Raw genomic sequence first — 8,873 nt, forward strand, 5'->3', positions numbered from 1 at the left:
ATTGATAACAAACTGAGATCCACTATTGGTGAGGGAGGAGCAGAAACTCTTGCCCAATATCAGCCATAGATAACAGTCTGAGTTGGCTTCCACAGAGAGGAGACTGAAGAACTCCCACCTCCCAAAGCCTAGACACACTGACTCTCCCTAAGACTGAGACTGGACTAGGACATAGAAAATCTTTATTACAAACCCAGCCTAACTCTGAGTGTGGAGAGAGAGTCCCTCTGTGGCATAAGAATGCAGGGGCAATTGAAATCACAAGGGAGGGCACCTGGGTGGCTCAGTCATTAAGCATCTGCCTTGAGCTCAGATGGTGATCCCAGGGTCCTAGGATCCAGCCCCACATCCAGCACCACATTGGGCTCCCTGCTGGTGGGAGGCCTGCTTCTCCCTCTCCCACTCCCCCTGCTTGTGTTCCTTCTCTCGTTATGTCTCTCTGTGTCAAATAAATAAATAACGTCTTTAAAAACAAACAAACAGGGACGCCTGGGTGGCTCAGTTGGTTAAGCAGCTGCCTTCGGCTCAGGTCATGATCCCAGAGTCCTGGGATCGAGTCCCACATCGGGCTCCTTGCTCGGCAGGGAGCCTGCTTCTCCCTCTGCCTCTGCCTGCCATTCTGTATGCCTGTGCTCGCTCTCTCTTCCTCTCTCTCTCTGATAAATAAATAAAATCTTTAAAAAACAAACAAACAAACAAACAAAAAAAAAACAAGAAAAAAAAAGAAAGCATGGGGAAAGCAGGAACACTGAGAGAAACTCTCTGAAACAACAGCCCCCATGCTAAGCACAAGGAAACAGCATCTTCCTGCTAAATGAATTTCAAGTCTGTGATGTACAAAGCCCCAGCCCAGGCCGCTCCTAACTAGATTGACCCAACTCCCAACATTAACAACCTGACAGAAGAAGAGGTGTGTTCATTGTCAGGTGCGGACACTGCTTACCAGAAAATAGTACTGTTCTACACATAATGCCCAGCATTCATTCTAAAACCATGAGACACACAAACAAACCCATTGTCAAGAGACAAAGTAGTCAACAGAAATGCAGTCAGAGGTGAGCCCAATGTTGGAACTCTCAGACACGGACTTCAAACTAACTAGTGAAAAAAAGTGGACAAAATGCACGAACAAATGGAGAATTTCAGTAGGTAGATGAAAATTCTAAGAGTCAAAGGCAAGTGCTAAGGGCAAAAAACCCCCATTATTCAGAGATGAATAATTCTTTCTTTCTTTCTTTTTAAACTTTTTTTAAAAGATTTTATTTATTTATTTGACAAAGATCACAAGTAGGCAGAGAAGCAGGCAGAGAGAGAGAGAGAGAGGAGAAAGAAGGCTCCCCGCTGAGCAGGGAGCCCCATACGGGCTTCGATTCCAGGACCCTGGGATCATGACCTGAGCCAAAGGCAGAGGCTTTAACCCACTGAGCCACCCAGGCGCCCTGAATAATTCTTTTGATGGACTAATAAGTGTACTCAACACAACTGAGTACAGAAGAATAAGTTATCCAAACCAATACAGATTTCACCAGCTATCCAAAAGTAAAACATTTCTATGAAACCTTCCCTAAGCTGAATGGCATAAAGTGAAGAAGCAATAACCATTGATTTATATGGAAAATTTTTTTAGCATTCCCAGACCCAAAAACAACCTCTCTTAGGCTGTTCTGATATCTCAGGACACATCTTGCTAACAGATGCACAAAATAAATGAAGATAAAGTACAGATGCTCACAGACACAGTACAAAGTTATGGTGGCTTGGTGCTGAGATGCTGAGTGTAGTTTTGGGGGAAGGAGCTTGGCAGTGCCACTTACCTAGAGTGAATATTGCCTCTAAATAACTCACTGCAAAACAAACACTGAACACTATTTCTACTTTTTGACTTTTTGGATAGAAACGCAAATCCTCTTCTGATTTCCTTCAGTTAGCAAAAATAGGTACTGATGTAGGTCTGTCATAAAAGCAAAGTGGTATTATGCAAACTTTTGAAAAGTAGGGGATGCCAATAACCAGAGAAAAAAAGTGAAAAACAACTAGACCAACAATGAAATTAGCTATGGGACAGCATCAAAAATCCTACATATGTGTAGTTGGAGTCCCAGAAAGGGAAGAGAAAGGAAATGGGCCTTTAGAAATATCTGCAGAGATAATGAGACAGTACATTCCAAAAATAATAAAATCAAACTGCATATCCAAGAAATTTATCGACTCCAAAATCAGGGGAGGCCCCTCATCCTGATAAGCCTGATCCACGTCAGTAAAGTGAAATCCGTCTTCCCACAGCAATCAGTGATGGTCACTTAACCCAGGTCCTAATCAATTCATGACATTCCTTTGATGCCAGGAATTGTTTGGTTAGGGGTTCAGAAAGTGGGGATTGTAGCCAAAATTGATCCAAATAGAGTGAAGACCAACACTTTTGTTTCATGGTTGAGGGAGACATGCTCTCTAGATAGTAACAAAAAAGTAAATAGCCCTAAGATCTCCTGACAGCACTTGGTCTACCATGATGAAAGCCAACTTGAGGACAAGCCAATACATGAAACAGATCAGAGCTGAAAGAGACTGAGTAAAACCTTAATCAAATAGTATCTGAAGCCCAAATTATAGGTGAATGTTTTAACTACGCAAATTAAGAAATTCACCTATTGTTTAAGCAAAGTAAATTTGAATTTTTTCAAATCTCATTTGCAAGTAACCAAACACATCTTAACTGACAAGGTACCCTAGTACTAGTATTAAGAGTCGTTTTAGAGACAGCTCCAATCCAGCTGTCAGCTGTTTTCTTGTTTTGAACCAAATTTCTAATTCCCAAAGGAGGTGTACTTGTTTTCAAAAGGAAAACAATCATGTCAGGAGACTACTACCTTTTACCAAGCAACTTTTGTCTTTACTCTATTTGGATCAATTTATTGTAATAAGGAAGTCTTTTAATGATTCACTTATTCGTTCATTCATTCAACAACTATTTATTGAGCACTTACAATTTTCCAGGCATTTATATCCAGCATTGGAAATACACTGGTGAATAAGGCACATTTATTTATTAGTTTTGGTTGCAAACGATTTTTGAATAGCATGACAGCTATATCAAACTCCAGCTACTCCTTTATCATTCTCTGGTATCTTTCCTTAGCAATGTATCACTCTTTTAATATAAATAACTTGAGTCCTAAGTATTACATATTTTCAAGTGCTACAGCTTGCAGGAGAATGTCCAAAAACTATTCTGTCAAGCATAAGATATATTTACAAATTTAAAAAATATATATTTTTATTGAAAACAATTAAGTTACATTTCAGAAGAATGCTTTTGTTTATAAACAAACAGCATCTGACTTAGCTGTCTGAAAGATTTGTACAGCTTGGCTCATCCATGCATTCTTCACCCAAAGGAACTTGTCAAGAGTTCAAACAAACCAGGCGAGAATGCCAGAGACCTCAACTTTATTCGGTGAAGCAAGATTCAGAGTTTAGGCCCTGGAATTCATCTAGTCACAGAATCATAAGATTTGGTAGGTGGAAAAACTTTGACATAGAAGGAGCTTTGGAAGAATCAGTGACCCCAGGCTCTAGTCCATCATTAACAGTATAGAAGGGTGCCCTAAGTGAATTGCTTTAACTTTCATGCTTCATCCGCCAAATGACTATAATAGTATTTGCCCCATCAAAGACACAAAAACAAGATGAGAATCGACTGAGATAGTTGTTTTGAGAATTTTTGGAGAAGCATGAAGTACAATATTAATAGGAGAGTGATCATCATCAGATGCTGTATAGTATAAAATGTGTGAGGTTTTGTTTTGTTGTTTTTTTAATCATAGAGCCAAAGTTGGTGAGTTTTAGATCTGTTTCAATGACTTCCACAAAAATTATGAAATGGAGTGATTAGTTCCAATCTTAATGGGTACAAGGGGTAAAGAGAACGATGCTAATTTTATAATTAGTCTATGGGATTAATGTTAGTTCTCAAGTCAATCCTAAAGTTCAAGAACACTGTTTAATATTCTATACCAATTTAAGGAATACTTTTTTTTTTTAAAGATTTTATTTATTTATTTGACAGACAGAGATCACAGGTAGGCAGAGAGAGAGGAAGGGAAGCAGGTTCCCCGCTGAGCAAAGAACTTGATTCGGGGCTCGATCCCAGAACCCTGGGATCATGACCTGAGCCAAAGGCAGAGGCTTTAACCCACTGAGCCACCCAGGCACCACAAGGAATACTTTTAATAGAGCTACTGTATTAGATTCATTGAACTAACAGTCATACTTCTTCCCTACTTCCTGTATTCAGGCTTATGTCTTAAAAAAAGTTTACCTTTCCCAAAATGAGGTCTGGCTTTTGCCCATGGCTTCTAGGAGTGTCTTTGTTTGCCTGGTGGTCTTGGAGCCCACTGAGAATCTAACAATGTGACTTAGGTGGGGATTGGCCATACCCAATAGCCTTGGAATAGGAACTGTCCACACCAGAAAGTCCAACAATGTGATTTACAGTGGGAGCTTTGGATGATGGAGCCCCAGTAGAAACTCTGGACTCCAATGTTCCAGTGAGTTTCCCTGGTCCGCAGCATCCCATATATACTGTCACTCATTAATGCTGGAAAAGTAATGCATCCTAAGTGTTTGGGGAGAGAACAATGGGAGCTCCACTTTTGGTACTTCCCCAGATTCTACCTTATGTGCTTCTCCCCTTGGCTGATTTTAATCTGTATTCCTTCCCTCTAATAAACCACAATCATGAGTGTCATAGCTTTCAGTAAGTTCTGTGAGTCCACAAAACTGAGAATGGGGATGCCTGGTAGCTCAGTCAGTTAAGCATCTGCCTTCAGCTGAGGTCATGATCCCAGGGTCCTGGGATCAAGTCCTGCATAGGGCTCCTTGCTCAGCAGGGAGCCTGCTTCTCTCTTTCCCTCTGCCTGCCGCTCTACCTGCTTGTGTTCTCTCTCTCTCTGTGTCAAATAAATAAATAAAATATTTAGGGGAAAAAAAACCCTGAGAATAATTTTGGGAAACCTTAAAACTTGTAGTTGGTATCAGAAGTAAGAGTGATCTCTTGTGGGGACTTGCATATTTCCACGTGTGCTTTTACCATCTGTCATCATCATCAAAACAATGTGCCCATGCTAGCTTGCTAGCAAATGAGAGACACATGGAGCACAGCCAAGGCACCCCCATTGTTCTAGCCAAGACCATTTTCAATTATCTAACAGTGTACCACCTCTAGGCATAAAAATGAGCTTACAGAGATCAGCGGAATCACCTAGGCAAGCCCTCCAGTTGTGTGGGTAATAAACACTTGCTGTAAGCTTCTGTGCCTTTGTGATTGTTTGTTATAAGCATTATTGTTATAATAGACAATTGATAACAGCTACCTCCCAAGCTTCCATTGTAATGTGGGAATAAAGAGAGTATGAATCATGTAAATCAGGGGGAAATCCCTAAATTCTTTCCATCCAACATCGAAAATATAAGGATCATGTATCCGGATAATACCTATGTTACAAAGTACTAGAGATTTAGGGTTATTTCCAACTGAGGCTTAAAGAACTAAAATAATTACCAGATGAAGTAACAGAAAAAATTGTATTTGCTTTGGAGATATAATGACACACAATATACACTTTTTCTAATACTCAGAACCTCTTTAGATATTTGGGTAAAGGTGAAATTACACAAGACACTAGTTATTTAACTATAGTCATAACTTATTATTGAAAGCCTTTTGCCAGACCTTTCAACCGATAATGAAACTGGTAGTTTTTTATTAACTTCTGTCAGTATTCTATTAGAACTGCTAGTAACTACAGTGAAATGGTTCACAGTCATTTAAAAAAGAGGGTTGGGGTGCAAAAGCAAAGACAGTAAGAGTTCAATTGACAGGAAATAGAAACCCAGTCAACTGAGTGACTGCATTACGCTAACAAAATCATGTATCCAAATTAAGCCTTATCCCGTATTTGGGTAGAGGAGAAGGAAACCTATTGTATCTTGTTCCTGAAGAGAAGCTAAGGACCTCCCAGTGTTTATGGCACCACTAGCTATGCAGATAGGGGTCTTTGCAAGTGGTTTATTATTTGAGGGACTCTCACATAAACACCTTCCCACCTATTCGTTAAGATCTTTTTCTTGTCTCACATGTGAGACCTATCCAACCATAAACCTGCCAGTTTGCTCAGGTACACCCTACATTCTATGTCCATTCCCATAAGTGGCTGAAGACTGAGTAAATGAGCTGTTTTCTCACAGGCTTGCATGCTAACTCACTCTCTCTGTCAAACACACATAATACACACATATACATGCATAGTTAATTTTTGATGGCAGAGACAGTATGTTATTCACAATTATAACCTCAATTCTAGCATGATGCCTGGCATATGACAGGTTTTCAATAAAGACTGTTCAATGAATTAATAAACACATATCTTTAAATACATTGTTACTTTCAGGGTGCCTGGGTGACCAGCTGGTTAAGCATCCAACTCTTGGTTTTGGCTTAAGTCATGAACTTGGGGTCAGAGGATCGAGCCCTGCATGGGGCTCCACAATCAGCCCTGAGTCGGGTTGGAGATTTTCTCTCACCATCTCCCCTCTGCTCCTCCCCTTGCTCATGTGTGAGCGTGCATGCTCTCTCTCTAAAATAAATAGATAAATCTTTTGGGAGGCTTGGGTGGCTGAGTTGGTTGGGCTGCTGCCTTTAGCTCTGGCACAGTCGCCTGATGAGGCTCCCTGCTCAGGGGAGAGCCTGCTTCTCTGTCTGCCTGCTGCTTGGGCTCTCTTTCTTTCTGACAAATAAATAAATAATATCTTTAAGAAAAAAATATGTTTTTTATTTTTTTCTATTTTTTTTAAAGATTTTATTTATTTATTTGACAGAGATCACAAGTAGGCAGAGAGGCAGGCAGAGAGAGAGGAAGGGAAGCAGGCTTCCCGTCGAGCAGAGAGCCCAACGCAGGGCTCAATCCCAGGACCCCAGGACCATGACCCGAGTTGAAGTCAGAGGCTTTAACCCACTGAGCCACCAAGGCGCCCCCAAAAAATTTTTAAAAAATAAGTAATACATAAATACATTGTTACTTTCACCACTAAAAGCTAGACTGGGATTCAACCACTTGAGGGTCAATTTTTGCCCTTAAAAAAGTATTAGTTTATTATATGGTTAAAAATTGCCATTAATTTGGGCGCCTGGGTGGCTCAGTGGGTTAAGCCGCTGCCTTCGGCTCTGGTCGTGATCTCAGGGTCCTGGGATCGAGTTCCGCATCGGGCTCTTTGCTCAGCGGGGAGCCTGCTTCCCTCTCTCCCTCTCCGCCTGCCTCTTTGTCTACTTGTGATCTCTCTCTGTCAAATAAATAAATAAAATCTTTAAAAAAAATTGCCATTGATTTAAACTTAAATATGTCTGAGGAATGATCATTTTTACCTTATTATGACCTAAAAACATTAGAAGAATTATAGTTATTTATACCATATTTGTTGTATTTACTAATCATGCACTGTGATGGTTTAACACAATTCATGATTTGATTGAATATTTTTCAAAAATTTTTATTTATTTATTTGACAGACCACAAGTAGGCAGAGAGGCAGGCAGAGAGAGAGAGGAGGAAGCAGGCTCCCCACTGAGCAGAGAGCCCGATTCGGGGCTCGATCCTAGGACCCTGGGATCATGACCTGAGCCGAAGGCAGAGGCTTTAACCCACTGAGCCACCCAGGTGCCCCTGATTGAATATGTTTAACAGCTTGATTGAGCTACAATTCAAATAACATATAACTTACCTTACCTACTTAAAGTGTGCAATTCATTGAACGATCTTGGGCTCACAGAACTGTACAGCCATCACCACAATCAATTTTATATTTTCATCCCTCAAAAAAACCCCCAAACCTCTGTTCCCACTAGCACTCACTCCTCATTCTCCTTTTCTAACGTTTCTAACCCTTTGTTTTTTCAAAGTGCGAATAGTAATACTTATCTCATAGGATGTGAGGATTAATGACAATTCATGAAACACTTTGCATGGTACCTGGACCACAGTAAATGCCTAGTTAAAATCTTCTCTATTTGTCTTAGTCCATTTGGTCTGCTATAACAAAATTCGACAGACTGGGTAGCCTATAAACAACAGAAATTTATTTCTTACAGTCCTAGAGTCCTAAAGTCCAAGAGCAGGGTGTCAGCATGGTTGGGTTCTGGTGAAGGCCCTCCTTTAGGCTGCAGACTGCTGACTTCTCTCCAAATCCTCACATGGTAAAAGGAGTAAGGGAGTCCTCTTGGGACTCTTTTTATTTTTTTTAAGATTTTATTTATTTGACAGAGATCACAAGTAGGCAGAGAGGCAGCCAGAGTGGGGGTGGTGGGAGCAGGCTCCCTGCTGAGCAGAGAGCCCGATGCAGGGCTCGATCCCAGGACCCTGATATCATGACCTGAGCCTAAGGCAGAGGCTTAACCCACTGAGCCACCCAGGTGCCACATTAGGGCTCTTTTATAAGGGCATTAATCTCATTCATGAGAGCTCCACCCTAATGACCTATTACCTCTCAAAGGCCTCACCTCCTAATACTATCACATTGGGATTATTATTTCAACAAATGAATTTTGAGGGAACATGAGGACTCAGACCATACCATTATTTTTATTATATAGCACTTTATACTTAGTAGCTTAAAAATAGAGTCATTTTGATTTTTTAAAAAATTATTAGAGCCCTAACTTTCTCTAAGCATGTTTCCCCATCTCTTTGGAATTTATTGACTTTATAATCTTGTATTCCTCAAGTTTTCTGCACCTTCCTTAAGAACAATGAATCAATCTGATAAAATGCTTGGGTTCACGTGTTAATGGAAAGATCCAAAAGAAATGGCTGGTCAACCAG

The sequence above is a fragment of the Enhydra lutris genome, unplaced genomic scaffold, assembly GCF_002288905.1.
Source record: "Enhydra lutris kenyoni isolate GAN:26980312 unplaced genomic scaffold, ASM228890v2 scaffoldscaffold12, whole genome shotgun sequence".
Lineage (NCBI taxonomy): Eukaryota > Metazoa > Chordata > Mammalia > Carnivora > Mustelidae > Enhydra > Enhydra lutris.